Raw genomic sequence first — 25,537 nt, 5'->3', positions numbered from 1 at the left:
CTCCTGTCTTAATTTTCCTAAGAACTATCTGAGCTGGAAAATTAGAAATATTCTGATAATTTAAATATTATGGTTTGACTTCAAACTCAGGACTAGAAAAAGGGAGAAAATCCTTAATTTTCATTCTTCCAGGATGGGTACTCTTTACCATAAAAATAATGGTTCTGTTGCTATGAAAACCAAACTGCAAATTCCAAAAGTGTGCATGTATTTGTTTGTTTGTTTATTGGTGGTGCTGTAGTTTGAACTTAGGGCCCTGCACTTGTTAGGCAGGTGCTCTGCCACTCTAGCCACATCCCAGTCCTTTTTCCTTTAGTTATTTTTCAGGTAGAGTCCTGTTTCCCCTCCCTTACTTCCACCTCCAGGGCTGGCCTGGAGCACAATCTTCCTACTTATGTCTCCTGTGCAGCTGGAACGACAGATGTGCACTGCCACATGCAGCTTTTCTGGTTGAGATGGGGTCTTGCTAACTTTTTGCCCTGCTTGGCCTCAAACCTCAATCTTCCCTATCTCTGCCTCCCAAATAGCTGGGATTATGGGTTAGCAACACCATGCTCAGCCCTCATAAGTCTTTATAAGCATGAATTTATATTCTTTATACAAACAAGAACAATAGTTGCTACATAGAAGGCCATTGATTAACTGATCAGTGTTAATATTTGTTGGTGAAACTTTAATAAGATGTGAATGTAGAGGATAGAAGGATGTGAATTAAAAGCTGTTGGAAAATGGGGAGTGGGAGGTAAAGGGGTAAGGGAGAGTAATGGAAGGGGTTGAACTGACCAAAGTAAAGTATACCCACAGTAGGCATACACTGAGACACCCCTTTTAATATCAAATTAAATATTAATAGTGAAAAACAGAACTGTAGAATAGGTACAGTAGAGGGGGTACTAGTGGGAGGGAGAGGGTGAAGGTGATGGTATATGGGAGATGGACTTCATATACTTATATGAAACAGAACTAAGAACCTCTTGCAACTGCTTTTAGTGGGGAGGAGGGTTCTGAGGGGAGAGACAATGGGGTAATCAGAAATGTCACTATGAATCTCCCCTGCATAATGAATATATCCTAATTTTTAAATTTATTTTTAAAAAGTCAGGATGGTTGCATAACCTTGAAGTTTCTCCCACAAAATAAATTACTATGGTGGTTTCAACCTGTGTCTACAAATTGTTTGATTCTCTTTTCTCCAGGAGATAAAACTGAAGCTCCTCTCCCAAAGTAGAAACTAAACTTAGTGACTTGCTTCTGCCAACTAAAGTAGGGAAAGAGAAAAGTTGTAACTTTACCTGGCAAAATCTGGTAGACACCGAATAAGCCAGGTACTTGACACGTCAGCATCATGTAATCCTCTGATTTGGTGAGATTTGAAAGGCATCCCATGGTATTCGTCTCCTAAATTTGTAGCCCTAGAAATCATGTGACAATACGATTAACCCAAGTCAAGTGACATTTCATAAAATAGCTGACCTCTACAGGATTTCTGAACAGTATCAAAGTCATGAAAGACAGACTGACAGAGGACAGTAAATAATGATAGAAGACCAAGAAAACTATAATTAGACTTAGTTTTGGTTCAATGTGCTGTGTTAAGACAGACTAGTTAACATTAGAGGAAGCTGAATGAAGCATTTATAAGAACTCTACAATCTTTGCAACTCTTCTTTAAATCTAAAACTGTGCAAAAAGAAAAACAAAGTAGCCTGCACACTTTGGGGCATGGTTAATGTAGGCACAGGCAAAACTATAACTCTTTCATCCTTTCACTTGGTTTGTTCTCTCTTGTTTATTGAGTGCCAGCTCTCTTCCAGGTACTGTTCCAGGTAGTGGAGAAACAGTGCAAAGTTTGATCAAAGTCTCCATGCTCATAGAATTCACAGGTGTAACAGGCATAAAGAGTGATCCAAAAGGCAAGTTGCTATGGGAGGGAATACATAACAGGGTACCAAACCTGGTCTGGGGTCAGGGAAGGCAGTTTCCCTAAAGCGAATGTTTTAGCTGAGACCAGAAGTACAGTGATAGATGGGCCAGTGATGTTTGGGCTTCCAGGAAGAAGGAGCAGCATGACAAGAACAGAAGGATCAAGAAGAAAGCTAAAACTGGGCTTGAGAGTAGAGAACAGTACCTGGATGAGATGGCAGGAGTCAAGATCATGCAGGGTCTTATAGGTCAGGGAAAAGATTCTGGATTTCATCCTAAATAAAGAGAAACCATAGGAGAGCTTAAGTAAATTATGCAATTAAGTTGCAATCAATTTTCCTTGATTTGTGTATTTCCTAGCTTAAATAAATACTGTTCATGTTTGGGTTTGAGTTAAATTTCCTAACTGTTAGTGACCTTTCATAAGAAATATAGGTAGTGTTGGGTTTTTCCCCACCCCCACTCCGGACCCCATCTCCATCTTTAATTCCTATTTTAAGAATGCAGAAGGGAAGAGACATTTAGCTAATTATACCAGGACTCAATAGCCAAGGAAACAAAGTAATCCTCTCCTGATGTGAGTCATAGTCTCAAGTTGAGTTTTTGAGACTCTTTGAGAGGGGGAAAATGGCAACAGAAGGTTTCCCAGGGGCACTTTTGCTGGTATAGGGGACTTACTGTTTGTCCCATTTTCACCTTCAGGCACTGAGCTGGGTTGAAATCCCCTGTATTAACGGAGCCGTCTTGTGCCTGAGGAGGAGTCTGAGCAAATGAAAACTTACCAATCCACTCCCTCCACCCTCCAGCACTGGGACAGCCTTCCCATTTGGGACTGCTCTCCCTGAAGTAAGAGTCTTGGTGGGAGGCAGGGCTCTGTCTCCCACTATAATTGTATGATTTAGGAACCATAAGTTAGGTTCAGAACCTCCTCCCTTCAGATCTAGAATTCTAGACAGCAAGGGCTATCTAGAATTATTCCTGGTAAGGATCAGTACTGCCAACCAGGCCCAGGGATGTAGATGGCGGTGACATCAGCAGAAGTGTCCAGAAACCAGACAAGTCCTACAGCTCAAGTAGGGCTACAGTTCTGTTGCCAGTCTCCCTTTGTTGATCCTAATTCTCTGTGGGTGATTCAACACCTTCCCAATAGATTCTTTTTGTGGGTCTCTTTCTGGTATGGATGACCAAGAGCCCTGACCAGTAATAATAATAGCTCGTGTTGCTGTCAACTCATTATTCACCAAAAACTGCTGTCAGAGCTTTGCTATTCTATAGTATAGAATCTTCTTTAGTTCTAGTAAAATATTCTCTGCTGACAGAAGGAAGCTATGTGTCAGAGCAACTTACCTTAAGAAAAAAAACTAACATGTGACCCTTTTTTCAGGCCCAGAGATCAAAAACATGCTTTCCCCCTTACCCTCCAACAGCATAAAATTGGAAGTAACCTGGAATATCTGAGAATGGAGGAATAAATAGGCGAATTATAGTTCAAGCACTCCACGGGCTGCATGCAGGCACTTCAGATGATAATTAGCAAAACTGAGATGTAAAGTGGAAAAGCTTGAGACTGCAACAGTGTAAAAATATGAAAGCAAATTGTCAAGGAGCAGAAGCATTAGGTAAACACTCTGAGCTGTTTTGCTAGGGTAGTGATTATAGGGGGGGTTTCCCCTTAATTTCTGAACTGTAGTGTTGCTATGTTGTATCTATAATTTTTTAAAAACCCACAATTTCTCTCACTGTGTATTTATCCCAGTGTTCTAGAATAACTTTTCTCCAAGAGTGGCGAAAACCCTATAACCATCCCCTTAGCAATTAACCTAATGAAATTCAAGGCCATTTTAAAGTGTGTGCCAATGGGGCAGATTTAGGCCCTAAGGTCAACTAATGTTTCAGCACCAAGTCCCAAAATGTACCAAAATTCCAATCCCCATCAGCTTCTCTTTTAAGGTCACAACCCTAATCCAGATGCATATATTTGGGGATGTGGGTCATTCCTGTCCCAATTATTCTTGCTGCTGAAGTTTTCTGCTTCACACAGGGAGCTGGGAGACCCACTCAGTTCATGAAAATTTATAGAAATGAGACATCGTTCCTTTCTGCACAGTTTTGTCTTCAGAGACCTGTCCATTCCCTTCCCCGTGGTCTCCTACACCCTTGTCTTAGGATACTCATGTCTGTCTTTTCCGTCTTCATGCCCATCTCTCTGCTTCCCAGGTCCCAGATACACTTTCCCTATAAAACTTCAGCAGTTCCCTAAGGAACTGTCCCTAAGATACCAAGAAATAAACTTAATATTAGTTGAAATGTTAACAAAATGTGAATGAAAAATTGCCATTTTGAGGCTAAAAATGACTTTAATCTATAGACTCCCATGTAATTCCATATTATTTAGCTTAATTAATTATAAATAGCGGCTGGGCATGATGACACATGTCTGCAATCTCAGCACTCAGGACTCTGAGGCAGGAGGATTGAGAGTTTGAAGCCAGCCTGGGATATACAGTGAGATTCCGCCTCAAAAGTATTAAAAAAACAAAAACAGGTAGTGTCACCTACATTGTGCAATGTTGACAGCATGAGTAGGAAACACTTCAAACCCTCCAAGGTTTGTGGGTTTACTGTGACATTACTTTTGACAGGTGAGACCCACGTCTCCAAGTCTGATACCTTGTTCATACATTCCAAGGATTTATAGTTTGCACCTAGCTGTGACATTTCCAGAAAGAAACTTTGGAGTTCCTTCCAACAGAGACACTGCTGATATGTTTAAATAAGAGCTATAAAATAGTTGTACTTAATCACGTAGCCAGATTTTCTTTTAAGATTAAAAATACATAAGCTCTAGCCAGGCACTGGTGGCTCACACCTGTAATCCTAGCTACTTAGGAGGCAGAGATCAAGAGGATGGTGTTTCCAAGCCAGTCCCAGGCAAATAGTTCATGGGACCTTATCTCAAAAAAAAAAAAAACAACACAAAAAGGGCTCAAGTGAAAAAGTGTCTGACTAGCAAGTATGAGGCCCTGAGTTCAAACCCCAGTGTTGCCAAAAAAAAAAGTAAGAAAGAAAAGAAAAAAGGAAGCCCTGTGACTCAGTGATTCCACTTCTTGACAATTTGCCCAACAAATATACACCCACACTCATGAAAAAATGACTCATGTGTAAGAACATTCATTGCCACTTTGATTTGTAACAGCAAAAGACTTTTTAAATCAGTAAATAAATTTGGCACAGCAAGACAGTGGAATGGAATAATGAGTCTCTAAGATATAGTGTTAGGTAAAAGATATAGTATTAAGTGAATGGTATCTTTTCATTTCCATGAGGAGGAAGGATGACAGAGAGAGAGAATATAATTACGTGAATATGCACAGTATTTCTAGGCACATATATAAGACAAGAATGGTTGCCTTTGAGAGGGGAACTAGGTGGTACAAGAAAGGGAAGACTTATCTTTCAACAACGTGCATCTATTTCTTATTTTATTTTATTTATTTATTTTTATTATTATTCATATGTGCATACAAAGCTTGGGTCATTTCTCCCCCTGCCCCCACCCCCTCCCTTACCATCCACTCCGCCCCCTCCCTCTCCCCCCTACCCCCTCAATACCCAGCAGAAACTATTTTGCCCTTATTTCTAGTTTTGTTGAAGAGAGAGTATAAGCAATAACAGGAAGGGACAAGGGTTGTTGCTGTTTGAGATAAGGATAGCTATACAGGGCATTGACTTACATTAATTTTCTGTGCGTGTGTGTTACCTTCTAGGTTAATTCTTTTTGATCTCACCTTTTCTCTAGTTCCTGGTCCCCTTTTTCTATTGGCCTCAGTTGCTTTTAAGGTATCTGCTTTAGTTTCTCAGCGTTGAGGGCAACAAATGCTAACTAATTTTTTAGGTGTCTTACCTATCCTCACACCTCCCTGTGTGCTAAAGCTTTTATCATGTACTCAAAGTCCAATCCCCTTGTTGTGTTTGCCCTTGATCTAATGTCCACATATGAGGGAGAACATACGATTTTTGGTCTTTTGGGCCAGGCTAACCTCATTCAGAATGATGTTCTCCAATTCCATCCATTTACCAGCGAATGATAACATTTCGTTCTTCTTCATGGCTGCATAAAATTCCATTGTGTTCTATTACTTATTTTAAAGTAACAGTAATGCTGGGTGCTGGTGGCTCATGCCTACAATCCTAGCTACTCAAGAGGCAATGATCAGGAGGATTGAGGTTCAAGACAAGCCCAGGCAAATAGTTCTCCAAACCCTGTCTCAAAAATACCCAACACATACACACACACACACACACACACACACACACACACACACAATAGAATAAGAGTAATCACTTTTTAAAAACTTATTAAATGCACATTGAGAATTCAGAGCACACTGTACTTTGATACTAACTGAAGGACAAGTTCTATCACTGACTTCACATACAGTTAGCATGAACCCTGCCTTATATATTTACCTGGCTCATTACAACTCTCCTAAATCAAGGCTGAAGAATTTATACAAAGGATCATGTTTTTCTGACAGGGAATTCCTGAGTTACCCTAAGGCTTCCACAACTCTTGGGCTTTACTCCTTTTTTTTATTTTAATGAGCAAAGGATACAAACTTGCTCTTGATATGATAAAAGGGTCAAATTTCATTAATAAAGAAATCCAGCCAGGTGCCAGTGGCTCACGCCTATAATCCTAGCTACTTGGGAAGCTGAGATTGGGAAGATCAGGGTTCAAGACCAGCCCAGGCAAATAGTTCATGAGACACTCATCTCCAAAATAACCAGAGCAAAATGGACTGGAGGTGTGGCTCAAGTGGTAGAGCATTTGCAAAGCAGGTCCTCCAGTCCTACAAAAAAAGTGCAAATTAAAATCAATATAATTTCATCTATCAAATTGGAAACATAAATATTAATGCTATTTTGCCATGTCTGCTACTATATGGAGAGATAGGTACTCTCATAATTTGCTATGGAACTGCAGTTCTATGTCTTTCTAGAATAGTTTAGGAGCTGGGCACAGTGGCATGTATCTATAATCCCAGCTACTCAGGGGATGAGGCAGAAGGAGTGCTTACATCCAAGAGTTTGAAGCCAGCAAGGACAACAGAGCAAGACCTCATCTCAAAAATAAATTCAAAATATCAATAAAATAAGACACTTTAAATAGTATAAACTCTTTCAATCCTTTAGTTTTACTTTCTAGAACATATAACAAGGAAAATGGAAGCTGTGAAGGTAGTTCTAGCAATATTGTTTGCAATCACACACACAACTTAAAAAAACTTGGAAAAATCCTAACTGTCCCTCCTTATCAGAGCTGGCTAATTCAACAGTGATGCACTAAAAGAATAAAATGTTTAGCGACATTACAGCATCGTAGGGCTGGGGTATAGCTCTGTGGTAGAGGGCTTGCCTATTATTCAAAAGGCTTTGGTTTCAATCCCCAATGCTACCCAAAGAATATTTAAATAAATATATACATATATAATACATACATGTATCAACAATGTGACAAGGGGATGGTAATTGCATTTTTATTGGGAAAAAGGCTGTTAAAAAGAGTATGGCTCATATATATGCGTAAATGGATAGAATGTTTCTGGAAATTAGTTCCACCAAAATGCAAAGTTTTCTTTTTCTAGACTATAGGATCTCATATGTCATGGTTTAAAACAAAACAAAACAAAAACCTTCTTCAATATATCCTAACAAAAATTTATTTAAAAACTTTTTTCATTATGTTTTTCTGCATTATTTGACTTTTTAATTTAAATTATTATTTATTCATTTATTTTGAGACAAGGTTTTGCTATGTAGCCCAAGCTGGCCTCCTACTCACAATCCTCTGCAGCAGCCTCCTGAGTGCTGGGATTACAGGGTGAACTACCATCTCTGGTCTCATTTTTACTTTAAATGTGTCAATTTTTATAAAAACTGAAACACTCTTCTTTAAAAAAAAAAATGAAGAGAAAAGTGAGTTGCCCTTGGAAATGTCTACCATACACATGGAAAGACTCATTTTTCTTGGGTTTTTCTACCTATTACAATGAATTGCACATTGTTTTCAACTGCTGATAGCCCTCGGAATAAATGTGTAGCTGTTCTCCTCCATGGACTCATTCTGGAAAGATTAATCTGTGGTTTGGGATTAAGAAATGAAGCCCATTAAGTGGCCTTAAAACCAAAAGTGGGTACCATGGTTTATGCAAATTATTGGTGCTCTGCAGGGTCCAGAGCCTCAGGGAACACGGCTTTCTCTTCCTCTGTACTTTATTTTAAATCAGGGGAAGGCGATGGGAAGGTTGCTTTTCCATGGAAGTGTCCACATGTCCTACACATCTGGAACACGGCCAATAGGCCTTCTAAAATTTGGAGTCTGAGAAGGCCATTGAGATGACAGTGGGGCTCTGATTTTGTGATTACAATTAAAGATCAAGGTGAGCTCCCAGAGCCTGAAGACTGTCACTGATGTGAACAAATAAACACTTGACTTTACGACCGAGAACCAGCTAGAACACACAAAATGTGTATTATCAGCCATCAGGACATGTTGTGCCTGGGTAGCAGTGGACTGACAAGCAGACATTAAGCCAAACTGAAGGAGAGTGCCCTAGTGCCCCTCACCAACAGTCTCTCAGCTGAGATCCCCAAGGTTCCCAGAGAGAAGGGGGACCCCCCCCAAAGCAACCAGATCAGCAGAACAAGCCCAGGACTCAACAGGGTGTCAAGTGTATTCAATGTACACATACTCTCCTTTCCCTCTTCCTCTGTCCAACAGATTGCTTCTTTGCAGACCTCCAGAAGAGGCAAATGGATATGGTCTGGAACAAAAGGGGCACTCATACTGCTGGGGAAGTGTAAATTGGTATATGATTTGGGGAGGGGACAACTTGGCAGTGTCTATCAAATTTTATTTATTTGTTTTTTTTCTTCTGTTTTTTTTTTTCCTTTTATTCACCAATAACCTCCACATTGATAAATCCAACAGTCAATTTTCAGTCCTCATCCAACCTGACCTGTTTACAGCATTTGAGATTTTACAATAATAGATTGGCAATCGATCATAGCCTCCCTCCTAAATTCCTTTCCCCACTAGCCTCTTGTGCACCACCTTTCCTTGGTTATGTTCCTGCCTTGCTGGATGCTCCATTCAATCTTGTTAACTGGTTTCTCCTCATCTCCCAACCCCTAAACATTGGCATGTCCCTTAGACCACTTCTCTTGACTCCCTTGCTGATTTACTTCAGTCTCACAGAAGAACTCATATATCCAACCCTTATATGACATTTCTACTTAGCATTCAATAGTCATCTCAAATCCAATTTGTCCAATACCAAATTCATTATTTATCCTATACCTCCTCAATAGTCTTCCTATCTCTATAAATGGCAAATCCATTCTTTCCAGTTTCTCAGGCCAAGACCTTGAAAGCATCTTTGACTTGGCTTTCTTTCACATCCTGTCCAATCCATTAGAAAAAACTTTAAACTCTACCTAGCCTCTCTCACAACTATCACTGCCACCATCACTAGCTCTTAACTGGATTACTGTGACAGTCCCTAAACTGCATTATACATTATTTCAGATGCTGCTGGTTGCTCACCACAATCTGTTATCTTTTCTTCTCTTTGCAGGTGGGTTGATCACTTTTACTTGTAGCCTGTCTTGGCCAGGGGACTATGTTCTAGAGAAAGGAATGAGAATATAAGGGATGTGTGACGGTTCCAAAGGAGACCTACAGACCACAGACATGCCTCCTCACTCTTTTTCCATCTGTGGCCTAGAAAAAAAGTAATGACCTAAGAAATACAGGTTCTTACATTTTTGATCACATCAAAAATTTCCCTGAGTCAGGCACCCATGACTCACACCTGTAATCCTTGCTACAGAAAGATTGTGGTTGGAACCCAGCTGGTGGAAATAGCTTGTGAGATCTTATCTTGAAAAACCCAATCACAAAAAAGGGCTGGTGGAGTGGCTCAGGGTGTAGACCCTGAGTTCAAACCAGGGTTTTGCCAAAAAAAACAAAAACAAAAGCAAAAACAAAAAAAACAAAAAAGTCCCTGAAACACAAGACATTGATAAGAGAGAAATACACTTCCATCTTCTTTAACCCACTGAATTGCTACTAGAAGTCTTTATTACAGTTACAACTAAAACAGGTACCCCAAGGATAGTACCTAAAATCTACAGACTCTTCAAGGGCTTGAAAAATGTTTGACCTGGTGGAGTGGCTCAAGCAGTAAGAGCACCTGCCTAGCAAGTGTGAGGTCCTAAGTTCAAATACCAATGGTGCCAAACTTTAAAAAAAAAAAAAAAAACCTGGAAAGTAAGCATTAATAAGTATTCACTTGACTAAAAAAGTCTACATTATATCAACACACCAGCTGCAATCCAACCCATAGACGTAACAAAGTTTAAATCATAAAAAACAATAATTCATTTCTATCAAAATTCAAAATTATTTCAAAACAGTTTGTAACAATTCTGTCAAAGTATGGGTGCATTTTGCTGTTAGATGTGATATGAGGTATAGCCTCAAAATTACTGACTCTATTTACTAGCTGAGTTACATAAATTATAGGACTGGTTTAGGAACGACTTTACATAAATTATAGGAATGGATGGAACAAATGCTATTACATACAATATAGCTTTCCACAGAATCTCACTGTTTGAAGGGAGTCTAAAAGTCAATGAAGTTCCCAACCCAGCAAAATTATATGAAAAGACTTTGTTTTGTTTTGTTTTGCTTTATTTTTTTGAGCCTGTAGCCCAGGCTGGCCTCTAACACTCGATCCTGCTGCCTCAGTCTCCCAAGTGCTGGGATTATAAACACGCACCAGCATACCTGGCTGGAAAAAAATTAAAACACACTTATTAAAGCCACCATCTCAAAGAGCCTCATTAAGTAGACCTTAGGTTTTGTATTTTTAAAACTCCTCCATACACAAGAAATTATTAATACAGGTTGCTTCTGTAGGGTAAGAATTGGGCAGCAGGATGAAAGAGTAGGAAGGAAAACATTCACAAAATATATTTTAAACTTTAGAATCCTGAACCATATGAATTCATAATTATACTAAAAAAAATCATATTAAAATTATTTAGTAAATTAACCAACAGATAAAATGAATATTCCTGGAGTGATCCCCATAAAGCTCTAATTGGGGAGTAACTAACTCCTGACTTTCCTAACCCCTCCTTCATGCCTAATAGTTTAGCCCTTTCCACACTCCAGATTCTACTTGGACATCCCCAACATCTCCGTTCACCTTACCATACAAAGCAGCCCGGTCTGCTGCTGGGCACTATAATTGTTAGCATATTTTCTGTGCAAGTCTGTGCCGGAGTGACGGATGCTATAAACATTCTCTTATAGGTGAGGAGATATTTGACCCACAGCATAACTGAATTCATCAATGACAGTGAGGTGCCTGATGACAGGATTTACTAATATGATTTTGATGGGCCTGTCTGTTGCCACAACAGAAAACTGACATTGATTTTATCTTCAGATTTTTGCTTGACCTCCCAATATGATTGTGGCTGTGGTTATCAGGGAGCTCTCAAAGTGGGATCTGAGCCCTTATTTAATCAGCATTGTGTCTGTCTTGTCCCTGATTCTTATTATCTAATGCAAATAGGCTTCCTTATTGCTTAACAGAGTAGCTTCAAGAAGGGAGAGCCAAGCAAACTGAAGCCACAAAATTCAAACAACTGAGCGCTGTCTAGTGCTAGGAACAAAGTAAGTTTCTTGGGACATAAATGTGTCAACTCCCCAATCAAAGTGCACTCCCATAACTAAAAGAGAAAATAAATCACTTCAAGAGAACTGAGTGAGAAGTATTTAATTTTGCACTTGATTCCATGATTTTGGAATAGAGTTTGTATTGAAAGAACAGAAGTCGAAAGACTCTACCATGTGCCTAGAAAAAAAAGACTCTACCAATTGTCCTTCCTGTCCCACCTCCACCACCAAATTCCTATCATTTGTTCTCATTTGAATGGTCTGAAACTGTCAAGTAACAGAAAGGTTGTTATCAATACTGCATCTGCCCCAGATGGATTAGAGGGAGAATAATGTTTGTGGCTCTCTGTAATCCCTCCATCGACTCCAGGATTTCAAATTTCTCCAGGGAATGTGACAAAGTCAGAGGAAATCCCTAAAGGCAAGATGTTGGAGGCTGCTCTCTGGTTTAGCTGACAAACACAGAAAAGGCTAGGTGGGGGTGGGGTGGGGGAAGAAAAAGAAAACAGAGAGGTAGTGGGGGGAGTCTTCTTGGTCTGCAAGCTGAGGTGCTACAAGCATGAGTTGTTGTATCCCCCTGGGATCTGCTGGAGCTGTCAATCTCTAAAGAACACATACTTCCATGCATGTTTTCTGTTTCTAAGATGAACCCCCAAAACCACCTGCTTCAAGTAGCCTCATATAGAATCAGAGATGTGTACTGATTTTGCCTCCAGTCTAGTTCTGTTTCCAGGTCCAAAAATAGATTTGAAGGAGACTTTGACGAAAACCTTTATATTCTTGTGCTTGAGTTCCTCTAAATTGAATGGCATTTGCCATTCACTTTCATCATGGAATTGAGGGGAAATAGCTACAATGGGATTTGTTTAAAAAAAAAAAGATTTTTGAACAGATTGTGGGGAAAGAACACTGAGACACAAAATAGCCATCTCTTACTCTTTAGAGCAGTAATTTATATTTACTGAACTTCCATAGTGCACTCATTAGCTATGGGAAGACAGTAAAGGAAGACAGAGCACTGGTCAGAATTCCATTAGAAATATAAGATGAGAAAACTGAATAATATTAGCTGAAGAATTCAGATTCTTTACCTTAAAAAGAAATTAGGACCACAAGTAATATTACAGACAGTTCTAACAACATTGTCCTTTTTTTCTACTCTGAAGCATTTTTTCGGCATCATATAGGACTGTTAAATTCTCATTGTTGTGTTTTATACATTTTAAATTGTTATAGAGGAAACAAAAGTTATCAGCTTTATTTGTCATAAATATAGGGTATTTAATTTTTTTAAAAGTGATTTAGAGGTGAACAAGATGTTTTATTTAAAATACTCATTACATTACACAAGAACTGGATATAAATAAACACAGAATACATAATCTTCCTAAACAAGCCATCTAGAACCTAGATTGGCCACAATCAGCATGAACAGCGAGGGTATTTAAAAATCAAGAATAAGGTACGGTCACTAATGCCAACAAAAGAGTTGCAGTTAATATTTTTATGTCATAGCTGTATTTAGAAATATTTTCAGACTGTGAAAACATGGATACATCAATATTGGGGAACATTTAGTTTTTAAAAACACAAATTGAGTGAGTGATGCATTATGCTTCATTTTAGATGGAAAAAATGTTATGCAGTTTGTGTTGGACACAGAAAGTATGGAAACCTTAGCACTATTTTCTTCTGAATTTTAGTTTATCTGAACTTTGCCTATCTGTTTGAACATATCTGCTTTGTATAAGTACCAAAACAGGAAAAGAAATTCACACTTCAAATACACAGAGGAGCCAGACAGGATTTTTAATTTTTAAAAGTGTTATTTCTATGACTTTTACATACTTCCTATACCTAAGACTTAGCAGGAAAGGGTGGAAGAGGGAAACAGTGAGATTTGATCTTGCCACAACCTCATCAAAGGTTTAATTGTCCATGCTGGCTCCCCCGAGGCAAATAGATGGGTGAATGATGGGCACGTATAGTTTTTCCATTGCTTTTTGTTCATTGACAACAACAGGAAAGTAGCAGTCTTAAAATTTGGACACTCTCTAGGGAATTCTTCACTTTATTGCACAAGTGAGGAGTTAAGAGGTCGCCATCAATTCTGTGGGATTCCTCAGTAACACAGACTCTTACACCCAAGTTTTGAAACTATGGACTACAGTATTCACAGATGATTGTGCCTGGTGTTAAAAAAGCCCCATGCAGAGGTCCAGTCAAAATATTTACATTCCTCTCAGAAACTGTAACGGAAGGAAAAGAGAAGCACAGTGAGAGGACGAATCAAAAGAAAAACTTTCCTTCCCCGGGAAGCAAGAAGTGTCAAGAAGGCTGCGTCTTCTGCAACGACAGCCCTGTTTCTTTCTCTCGGTTTAGATCAGGCGTGGATCACACACCTTTGCGAAGAACGCTCATCTACAGCAAGGTGCTAAAATTAGGGTTGCGTCAATTTCCGAACGCCTGTGGTTCGGAGAAAGTCTCGATCATCTCACCCCAAGCGGGTGTGTTTAATTGTCCATGCTGGCTCCCCCGAGGCAAATAGATGGGTGAGTGATGGGCACGTATAGTTCTTCCATAAAGTGCAGCCAGAGGCTCAAAGTGAGTCAGACTCCGGCTTGGAAGCGTGTTCGAGGCTGGGCGATGGCGGGGACGCGGTGGGGGTGAGGGGAAGAGAAACTGGGGCGACGATTAGCGAAGGAAATGATCCAGTTTCCTCCCTTCTAGGCCCACAATCTGCGTCACGCTGCGGACGAGCGGCCGGCCGCGCACCGCCTGGCAGTCGCCTTCCGGGTCCGGAGTCCTACAGCCGCTCGTCCCGGGCGAGAGCCCCTTCCCCCCGTCCCCCCAAAAAAGGGGCGGGAGCGAGAACTTGGCCAGGGGCCTGGAGGCCAAGATCGGATCTCCGGAACTTCTTCCAACCCAGCGTCCGTCGCAGTCCAGGAGCCGGGGCCTGAAATGGCCACTGAGCCCGGCGTGGGCGCCCTGGCCGCGGGGTGCGGGGCGTGGAGACACTTCCGCCACGGAACTCCTGCCAGTCGCGTCTCGTTCTAGAAAGAAAAGAACCTTCTGACCGTGCAATTGTAGTAACACTCCATTATTCCTGTTAGAACAAGTTAGAAGTGAGGGCTGGGCCCAAAGGCTGCGGGCAAGGGGTCACGTGCGCCCCCGTCACTCTGGCTCCGCTCGCCTCTCAGGCTCGAGTTATGCCATCAAGCTAATATATTGTGACTGCTCTTCTCTCCTGTGACAAAGGCTTGCAGCTGCCTCCAAATCAATAGACGTCAAAGAAATATGAAAACAATCATGACACAAAACTTAAATCCTGGCTGGAGTCTACATAATCAGAACTGTGCTTCTGTTCTCCAAGCCGCCGATTAATTTATCCCAAAGTTTAGTCAAATTTTTATTCCAGTACCTTTTTCCCAGCAGATCCCACTACATCTGTCGGGTTTGTAATGTAATTTGTAATTACTACCCTTCATGTGGTCCGGTGCCTTGAACCATCTTTAATTAAAAGCATAATTAAGGGAAGATCTAAAGAAAGACAATTACCAGATGGTCTTTTTTTAAAGAGGCGGTAGTTCCTTGGAGGGGGTGAGGGTCTGTCCCCAAGACAGCGTGCCTGGGGAGGGGGCGCCGGGCCCAACCAGCGCCCGCGCACTGCAGAGGCCTTGGCCCAGCGCGCACTTCCCCCCTCCCCCACGGCCTTGAGGCTCCCCTGAGGCCGTGCCCTAAGGTGAGCGCCAGCGTCCGCCCCATGCAAAGCCACTCTTTCTTAGCTCTTTCTAGGTGGTCGGAGAGTGGGGGATGCCGCGGGGTGGGGCTGGCGGGGGCTGGAACAGGGTCAAGGCAGAGCAACTGGCAAATCCGAGAAGGGACCCCCGGAGCTAAACCCGTCCGGCCCTGCACACGAGCCTGGGAGCTCTGAAGTTCAAAGAAGGAAAGGACATGAGGGCTGGAAAGAAGAGGAAAGGATGAAGGAAGGAGGGGTGTCCCGCGAGAGGACCCCAGCCTCGGCCCTCCCTGGAGCCCACCCGACTAGGGCAGGAGCTGAAGGATGCGTCTAGTGAGGGTCTGAGAACCCTGGAGGATAAGAAGACCCCTAGAACTCGCGGTCACCCGCAGCCCCGTCGGGCAAAGTGGCCCCTTGATGGCGATTCTCACGGTTCTGGGCTCCTCGGTGTCCGTTGGTCCTTGGAATTTTCAAAACGTGTGTGTGTGTGTGTGTGTGTGTGTGTGTGTGTGTGTGTGTGTGTGTCGGGGGCACCCACTCTCCACTCCTACCCCACCCGCACGCCCCTGAAATGAATAATGCAGGCGGGAGCCAAGATTTCTGCATTAGCGCTGCGTTGCCCCGGCGGCTGGCGCAAGGATTCCGAAGTCGGATAATGGAAATTAAACTGTTGTTGTATGGCGAGATGTCATTATGTGACTGTTCATATTCAAAGTCAGGCAGCAATGAATTGTAATCATTTCAATTATCTTCAATACACTTTCTTTAGGACACAAGTTGTCAAAGATAAAAAAAAAAAAGTACATTCTTGCGGCTCCGTGGATCCATTTTCCGGACGGTTTGTTACTCTTGCTGCCTGATTTGGTTTTGGCTTTTATTCCCCAGCCTCAGATTGTTTTACAGAGACTTCGCTGGATTGAGCGAACCTCGGCGGCCCTCGCCGCATCTCTGGCGCTGCGGACAGGCTACACCGGTCGGAAAATCGGCCTCCGTGCGCCTGGCGCGCGCGTTTTAGTTGATTTCAGGTTTAATTAACTTTGAACAACAAATATGCCAGGAGTTTCTGGATCTGGTGTCGCTTTAGGGAAGGGGGCCGTCACATTATATTCTGTGTCCTTCCTAGCCTGAGGCGGGGGTGGGGGTGTGGGCTGGTTGTTCAGCACTCCCCCCACCCTCAGGCCGCGGCTGAGCGTCGGAGAGGCACGTGCGGGATTGTGCCGGGACCTCCGAGATCACTGAGAGACTCGGAATGGTGTCCTTCCAGCCCAGTAAAAGCCGGGAAGAGCCAGGATCGCCGCAACCCGCTCTCCTTTGTTGAAACTGAGGCCCGGTGCTCGGTGCTAGCTCCCTCTTGTCCTTGAACACCGGGCAGTGGCGAGTTGGATGCGATGTCCCTGGGGGGGATGGCAAAGCGCCCTCCACTCCCAGCCTGGGCAGAGAGAGTAAGGGGGTCGCCTTTGAAGCCCACGTCCAATCGTGCGGATTAGGATTAATCCCGATCTTTACACTAACATCGCCTCTCAGGTTTTTATTATACTCATTTGGGAGGAAATGAGCTCTTGCCAGGCAAATAGCACTCCGCTTCTCCCCACTTCTCATAGCTGAGCAGGGCCGGGGCCTGAACAACCCCGCGGGCAATCCCTGAGCTGCCGATATTATATTTGTGAAATGTCCTTTTGTTGAAGCTTTTAACACCTTCTTATAACGAATCATTTGTTCTTTTCTCTTTAATTTTGATAGACAATTAGCCATCAGAGATACACCAGTTGACTGTAACCGAGCATTAAACTCGCCTTTATGTAACGCTAATTTAGCATAGCTGCTTTGTTTAACTTTGCTATATAAGAACCAGGTTTCGTGGCAAAAAAAAAAAATAGGTGTAATTTTATGTGGGGCTTCATTTCTTTTGGCCCTGTACGCAGCAAGCCCTTTCCTCTTTGTGAAGCGTTCTGCTGGGGCCTGACGCCATTTCCCGTGCCTAGCACCTGCAGGCTGGGGGAAGAGGGAATTGCATTGATACAGATTTAGTTGAAATGTAATCTCTTAAATCTGTCCAAGATTGGGGAGATAATTACACTTTCACTGAATTGCCAGGGGTCAGCGTCTCGGAGGACCTAAGGAGTTGATTTACTAACAATAGTGTTACATAAAAAATGGCGTTTGAGATTATAATGTTAATGGCTGCGGTCGCTGGGGAATTCGGTCGCTTCCAACTAATTCCATGTAACTTGGGTTTTCTTTTTTCATCTTCTTTCTTTCTTTCTTTCTTTTTTGTCCTCCCTCCCTTTCTTCCTGGGCTCCATCTTTGCAAGGAATCAGAGCCTTCGTGGTGTTTAATTTGGTGGCAGGCTGTGGGAGGTTAAGACTCGAAGCTGTGGGGCTTGGGGTGGACGCGGCTTTTTTGGGAGTGTTTGTAGTGACCTGTTGTGGCCTCGCCAGCAAGACTGGTCTCTTCCCTATAAGGACCAGAAGGCGCGGGCTCCCTGAGCACTGCTTCGCCTGGCTAGGTATCAGGGACAGCTGAAGCGGACAGCAGCACCAGAAGAAGTGAGGAGTCCTCCCGGACTCCTGCTTTTGGCTTTGGGCGGCCTCATGACTTGGGCTGTGCCTGTACCACTGCCCCTTCTGCCGGGATCGGTGTCCTTTTGCCTTCCTTCGGCCTCGAGCTCCCTTGCCCAACCATGACCAGGCCTACTGGCCACAGCCTCAGACCTTTCCATTCTAGCTGGAGTTTGGCAGGAGGCTGGGACCAGCATTCAGAGAAGCACCTCAAAACCCGTATTTCAGTTTGGGATGGGGATAAGCTTTAAAACTAAGAAGTTAGCCTCCTTTGGCATGGGGATGGTTACTGAATTTACATTCCCTTACAAGCTTGTCAAACTCCACCCACAGAAGTTTTTGCTGACATCCACCAAGTCTAGACCACACCAAGTCCTGCCTAACTTGTAGCCCTACGGGGTAACTCCACAGCAGAGGTGGGGGGAGGGGACCGCGTGTCCTCTCTTCCCAAGTCCCATAGACCAAGGAAGAGCTCCTAAAACTATGTCCAGTAACCAAGGGCTGAGGAAGGACTCGCAGCTCTTCTTGGGTGGGACAAAGAGCTAGTTCTGTGACCTCCTCCAGGGTGGCACTGGGCCTGGAAATCAGAAGAGGCCAGAGCCAGGAGGTCCTTGGGCCACATCAGGTTTCAGCGGTGGAAGCCTGGCCTCAGGACATGGTCCTTGCTAAGACTTTGGGTCCAGAAGCTCAGAATCTCTCCTGAGAAGGAGATTTTGGAGTGTGAAAGGGGGAACCCTCTGCTCTGGGCCTCTTGCTCCATACACCTCCAAACGTGGACAGAGAGCAAGGCTTCTGGGGCCAGACCTGGGCACAGGCCTTGCCCAGGCTCTCTGTCGAAATGGGAGCTTAGCTTCTGTGCGGACAGGGTGCTCCTGGAACCCTGAACTGCGGGTCTGAGTAAAAGAAGGAGCCGCCCTTCAGCCCCCACAAACTCCTAACCTCATTACTGAGCCCAGGGCCGGCCAACAGGTCATGCAGCTTGACCAGAGGGTGCCCTCCTGGCTTGCCAGGACTGGTGATCACCCTCAAAAGCAGCTAGAGAGGTTCCGGTTTCCAAGCCTTTGGCGCTGATTGTGGGGTGGGTGGAATCCCTGCACCCCGCTAGTGTTTACCTCCGCACCCCTTTATCTTATATGTAACAGCAATATATATGTTAATTGAAAACTTCTGAATTTAAAAAGGTTGTGACAAGTTATAATTTGTCCTGTCAATGCCTGGAATCCTTATTTATCTCTTTAGCTTGCCTCCCGCTCACGCCTGTCAGCTAACAGCTTGCCTAACTCGTTGACTTCCTCACTCATGGCACGGAAATGACAAATGTGCTGTTTTATCCGTACAATTTATTTCATTATTGTTGCCAGCACGAAGCATCACAATCAATCATAAGGAAGTCCAGTTGGCAGGTGTCAATCTTGGTGTGTTTTTGTAAGTCTCAGTCTATATTTAATCCAATTATAAGGGTCACGGAGTAAGTGCCAATCCTCTTGTTACAACTCACATCTTATTTAAGATTTAAAGTAAAAAAGTCAACTCGATCACATGGACCTTTTGGGGGAAAGGGAGTGTGCAGTTGAAACCCCCCATCTTCCTTCTCTCTGTCTTCGCTTCACCTCCAGTTTAAATTATGCAGCCAACCCTTTTCATTAAAGGGTTGCAGAGAACCCGAGTTTTATGAGCATTTGTGTGCAAATGAAGGCTCTCCTTATTTTGCTAACGTAGAAGCAGACTTAATGATGAGAGATCTTTCCGCTCATTGCCCATTCAAATACAATTGTAGATCGAAGCCGGCCTTGTCACGTTGAGAAAAAGTGAATTTCTAACATCCAGGACGTGCCTGTCTACTTTCAGTGAATTGCATCCAATCACCCCCAGGGAATTCAGCTAATGTCTCCATCTCTACCAGGACAAGGAAGAGAAAGAAATCTAACATGGTGCCGCAAAGTGACTTAATATGAAAATGTTTAAAAGGAGAAGACAGCAGAGTTTTCTTGAATTGATTGTAGTAGAGATTTTCTTAGTAGAAAAGAAAACTGGCAGGATTGCAGATTTTCTCAGAGGTTTTAGAAAACTTTTCATGGTGTGGTAGGACAGACAGAAGAAACTGAAGACATTTCTTTGTATGAGAGCAGGAAAGTAATTGAGTAGCAGAGAAACTACAGAATTGCATATAATTGGTCCTTTAGATGAGGGTGAAGAGATGGAAAATATTATCTTTGCTAACTATTCTCTTTTTTGATGCTTGAATTCACAAAATATTCTTCCAGTTTTGACTTAAAATAAAAATCTTGTTAAAACAAGTTTGCTGTTTAAAGAAGAGGAAGTGGAGGAGAAGGAAGAAGAGCAAGAACCACAAATGCTCTCCAGTTCATTTGATTCCTTCCAGGATCTTAGCATTACTGGCTTGTCTAGCTATTTGAAATGACCCAAAAGTATACACAGTATTTTTTTCCAAATATGTGGGGACTTTTCACTCTCCTCCTGTTAATTTTCATAATGGAAACCCTTTGTTAAGCCCCTTTAGGAATTAGCACCTGCCCAGGCATACTACTTTTTAAAATAGAAGGTAACAGAATGCATTGTCCAGACTTAGTAAAATGAAATTGGAATGTTTAAGTGGAAAAGTCTATTTCTACTTTTCAATTGTTGGGAGAGTCACTGCCTATTCTCAATGAAAAGACAAATATTGAGTCAATATTTGTCACTCACTCTGTAACCCAGATCCAGTGGGAGGGGCTCCATTAATCTGGAAGATGCTTTATTTGTATAAAGTAGCTTAGGGGAGAGAGACAGACAAGGAGGAGGGGGTGGGGGAACATACCTTGGACAGGAACAAGAGATCTCAACCATAATTCAAGTCAAGGACCCATGTCCATCCTCTCACCCTCCCAACACACAAGACGAATTCTACTCTTTCCTTTGCCCCCTTTCTCCACCCCCTCTCCACGTCTCACTTCTGCTGCCTAGAGGGGAAGCTCTGGGCTTCCTGGCAGTCCTGGGCTGGGGCTGGCCCAGGAGCCTCCACAGATGGGCGGCTGCCGAGCTCTCTCACTCCTGCTGTGGAGAATCAGAGCTTGGGCTGCCCTAATTGTCAGAGAATTGCAGTGTGGACTAGCCCGGACTTGGGGGAAGCTTGGAAAAAAAGTTTCTTTCCCTTTGCACCCTATCTACAGTCTTCCTCCAGTAGCATTTGGCATCCGGGGCACTTGAGTCGTTGACCATGCCTCCCGAGCTACCTGCGGTGTCTTTGGGCCCACCTGGTGTGCCGATGTAGCCTAGAGGGGCTGCCTCTGCCCAGGATTGGGTGATTGGGCACTACACAGGGCTTGCCTGACTGCCCCTAAGGCAAGGTCTCACCATTCGGCTTCGGCTGGGGTCTCCAGAGTTCTCCAAGGTCACCAGCTATCCAGAGAGTCAAGCTTAGGCTACCGCTAAACTTAAACTAGCGGGGGTGGCGACCCCAGCACCGGCTCCCTCCTGCCCCACCGTCAGTGCCGGGGGCGACTTGAGAGCGGCTCCTGCGTTGGCCTGGAGCTCGGAAGGGCCGAGGTCTGGCCTCGCCTCGGCAGCCTGAGCTGCGGCTCGGCCTGAGCGCGCCCTTTATTGACAGGCAGATAAGCAGGCGGCGGCCGTGGCGTTTCCAGCGTCGCTCTTGAGCACCCTGCTGGGTTGCAGGGATCCGCGCACACTTAATGGCCTAGACTCCAAACAAGCCCCGAGCAGCCCTCTAGGCTGCCTCCGGTTGGGACAAGGGGAGGGTGAGGGAAGAGGCTCGGACAGAAACTGCAGAGCGGAGAAGGCCTACCCAGGCCTGTGGCCTACTTGTTGCCCCCACCCCAAAGAAACTGGTGGATAGAATAGACCTCAGGATATTTGGGGCCCGGGCTGGACCAGGTCCTGGAGTGGAGCTAGGGGCTTACCGAGAAACTAGGTCAGGAGAGATGGCCAATGGCGGCGAAGAAACCAAAGCAAAGGAGTGAGCGTCATTTCCCAGCCGAACAGGACTTGGGGCGACCGGACCACCAGGGTCCAGACCCAGGTTAGAGTGGCCAGTGGGGAGTAGATGCTCCTTGCCCCTGACCAAGGAGTTGGGCTAAAGAAAAGAACCGGGGGGAGGAACATTTGTAAATAATAACAACTCCCCCCACACACCTCTCCAACAGTCTCCCTTTAGCCTCTCCACCCCACTCCTACCTCGGGCTCCACTCTTGGAGCAAGACAAAAAATCTGAGCTGGCCAGGTCAAGAGGAGGGCAGGCTGACTGCCTGGAGCCTACCCCCAGTCGTTGCGAAGTTCCACACCTGTCAAGGTGTGCTGGGGGCAGAGTGGAAACCTCTCGACCTTGCACTGTGGTGCCATCTGTACAAGGCTTTCCCCTCGCTGCCCCCACCCGACCAATGAGCGCAGAATCTGACCCCGGGACCCTCCTGCTGTCCAAACGCCCCTCTCCTGGCCTCAACATATGCAAGTTTGGTTCCACCCGGGCATAGTGTCCCAGAAGTTGCTTAAAGGCAATTCCACGCCCCTTCCTTTCCCCTCCCACTAATTCCACAAGCGCCCCCTTCCCCTCCAGGCCCGACTTCAGTCACTTCCAAATTCAAAAGCCGGATGCAAGCGGAGGGGAGGAGATTGGAAGTTGAGCAGCCCCCTCTCTTGAGGGGAAGGGAGGGAGCGACAGGGTATCCTTTCCAAGATGGACTGGCTCAGCTCTCTAAGCCGTCTCGAAGACCACAAAGGGTGCGAAGACCGCGAGGTCAGCATGCTGCGGACCTCGCCCCAATTTCGGTCATTTACTGAGCACCTGCAGGCCAAAAGCTTGACCTCAGAACGTGCGATTCCCCCATTTTTCTCCTCTAGACCACAAAACACAATTAACCCTCACATCAAAGATAAATGCAATCACCCACACTTTCTACGCAGCTGGAGACTTTCAGTTTTAGTCCAGGCAGATCCCATAGGGATTTCCCTCATGAAAACTTAGTGGGCTTCGATTTGGCCTACTTTGTGGGAAGGGACTGCTTGTCCTCTCTCCAGAGCCCCTGTCTGTGCCCAGCTGGTGACCTTTGGGCGCGGGGTCCAGGTTGAGTTACCCTTCACGCTTCGAACTCCTCCAGAAACCAGTGCTGCCGGAAAGTCCCTTTCAAACCCATCATGTCCTTCGTGTCCCTCTGATGAAGTGACTCCTTAGAGAATCCAGGAGGGGACAGGATAGTTACTCAGAGAGATAGCTGACCAGCCTCGGGACAAGGACCATGGGATCCGGGCGCACGGAACAGGTTCAGTTTACCGGGGGGTGGGGGGATCTACTCCCTAAAGGAAGACAAGACTGGCCTTGGCCGGGCGCGTGCAGTCACCGGCCAGACAAGGGAAAGCCAGAGTAGGGGATGCAGCGGGTCAGACCCTGGGTGGGGAGAGGGAGGCTCCCGCCGCGCTGGAAGGCTAGTCTGCAGCGGAGCTGAACCCAACTCTGGTCGCCATGACGTCACGAGGGCCGGGCAGCCAATGAGGACGGCGCTGGCGTGGATATTAAGGAAAGTTAGCGCCTGCCTGAGCACCCTCTTTTCTTATCTTTGACATTTAAACTCTGGGGCAGGTCCTCGCGTAGAACGAGGCTGTCAGATCTGCCACTTCCCCTGCCGAGCGGCGGTGAGAAGTGTGGGAACCCGCGCGGCCAGGCTCACCTGCCACCCCGCCCTCTGCTCCCAGGTAACCGCCCAGGCTCCGGCCCCGACCCACCCCGCAGCCCGCGGCGCCTCTCTGTTGCCGGCGACGGGTATCCCCCCAAGTCGTAGCCCCCCCAAGTGACCCCCGGGCTTGAGTTTTGCTTTTAAAAGGAGGTATACAAAAATGGAAGGGAGTTACCCAGGGCGGGAGAGGAAGTGGGTGGAGGAGGACTTGTCTTTGCGGAGCATGTTTTTCTGCAAAAGTAGCAAAACGTTCTAGTCCCAAGATTGGACTTCCAGTCTGGCCATGATCCGAGGGTGGGAGCGAGGGGGTGTCTGTCGCTGCTGTCTAAGGAAGTCGCTTGCGATCGTGAGAAATGCGGGAGGTGGGGATGCAGTTTGCACCCAGATCTTTCCCGCAGAGCAATTCCTGACATTCAACTCTAGCTTCGCCGAAAGCCCGCGGAAGCACCCCTGCCGAAAGGCGGACGAGGTGTAACAGAAGTTTCCTGCGGTTGCAAACTGTAGATGGTTGGACCGTAACAAAGTCTGAGAGATGGAGTTCGTTTCCCCGAAATGAGCGGAGGACGAAAGAATGCGGCCCTCAGAGCTGGGCAGCGTGTAAAAGCCCCCAGCGTGTGATTTGAGCCTCACTTCGGAAGACCTAATAATTAGCGATTCTCACTGAGCTAGAACGCGGGCTCGGGTTACGGCCGGTGCAGCGCTCTCGGCCTCGGCGGGAAGCGTGCGGGCGCCTGGGGAGCTCGGCTGCTGACTGCCGGGCGGAGCGTCGCCCTGCCACCCTCCCTCTCCGGGATGGCCGTAGTCCGGTGTTGAAGTTTCCCGAAGTGGCTCAAGGAAGGGATGGCCTCAAACTTTAACTCATGGTTCCGCAGGGCGAAAGTCCCGGGATCCCAACCCTGAGCTAATGGAGGCGCCCAGGCCAGCCTAGGAAGGGCACGGGAGCACCCCACCCTGGAGGCTGGGGAGGCCTCTAGCCCAGGCCGGGCTCGCCCTCCCCCACTCCCATTCGCGCTCCTGGCGCCCCCTCTCTAGACCTTCTGGCGACACTTTTGGAGGACGCTTGGATCTCGGACACCTATGACAGGTGCCTGGGATCCCCTTCCAACTCTGAGAGGCGGTAGCCTCTCTGCCCACCCGGCCCGGAAGCGAGGCAACGAGCGAAGTGGCCACCGGCCTCGTACCTTACCTGGACGAGAGTCCTCTTCCGCGGTTTCCTTTCCCCGGAGCCGGGGCGATGAGCAGGTTGCCTGCTTTGCAGTGGGAAATGGACCTTCTCCTCCAGTCATAAATCAAACCCAGCCATCCTCGGGCCTCCCCCCTCATTAGAGATGTTTATTGGAGATTGTGTTTATTCGGCTGTCACTGCGAGAAAACGCGGTGACATAAATTACCTCTGACCAGAGTCCTCGCCCGGCGCCCTGGGCGAGCCAGGGACCTCCTTAGCTGCCTTCTCACGCCAGTGCCCTCCTTGATCAAAGGGTATATGTGGTTGGCTTGTCTCCCCCACATCTTCTCGTATAATTTGGATTATTATAGGAATTACTATTCGAATTTTTCAGGCCCAAGAGTTTATTTATTTATGAATTTGAAAGGCAAGCCGAGGTCCCGCGGAGCAGAGGGGGATAGCGCGGGGGAGAGGGAAGGACAGTCCTATAGGCCCGGCAAACTTTGCGGTTCCCTCGGCCGCCGCATGCCGGGGATCGAACTCCACTCACGGCTGTGGGGGTGGGGGACTGACCAGGAGGGATGGAGGCTGATATTGGTGGTATTCTTTGTTGCTTCATTTATCATTCTTTTTCCTCTTGGGAGGATCCAGAGGCTTAGGGCCCCAGGCTTGAGGGTTCCTAAATTGTCCCTGGACCGAACTTGGATGAG

At 45.6% G+C, this 25,537-nt stretch overlaps 1 long non-coding RNA gene across 1 annotated transcript; it reads right to left on the bottom strand.

Moving 5' to 3' along the window:
- Positions 1-1,298: 1,298 nt before the first annotated feature.
- LOC141411496 (uncharacterized) lies at positions 1,299-25,537 on the bottom strand. Its single transcript, XR_012436287.1, has 3 exons — positions 24,849-25,537; positions 2,129-2,198; positions 1,299-1,412 (listed from the first exon to the last, which is right to left on the bottom strand). It is a non-coding gene; the product is annotated as an uncharacterized lncRNA (long non-coding RNA).

The sequence above is a fragment of the Castor canadensis genome, chromosome 1 (assembly GCF_047511655.1).
Source record: "Castor canadensis chromosome 1, mCasCan1.hap1v2, whole genome shotgun sequence".
In the NCBI taxonomy this organism is placed as follows: Eukaryota; Metazoa; Chordata; class Mammalia; order Rodentia; family Castoridae; genus Castor; species Castor canadensis.
The sequence above is the reverse complement of the archived record's forward strand: the minus strand, read 5'-3'. Positions and strand labels throughout refer to the sequence as shown.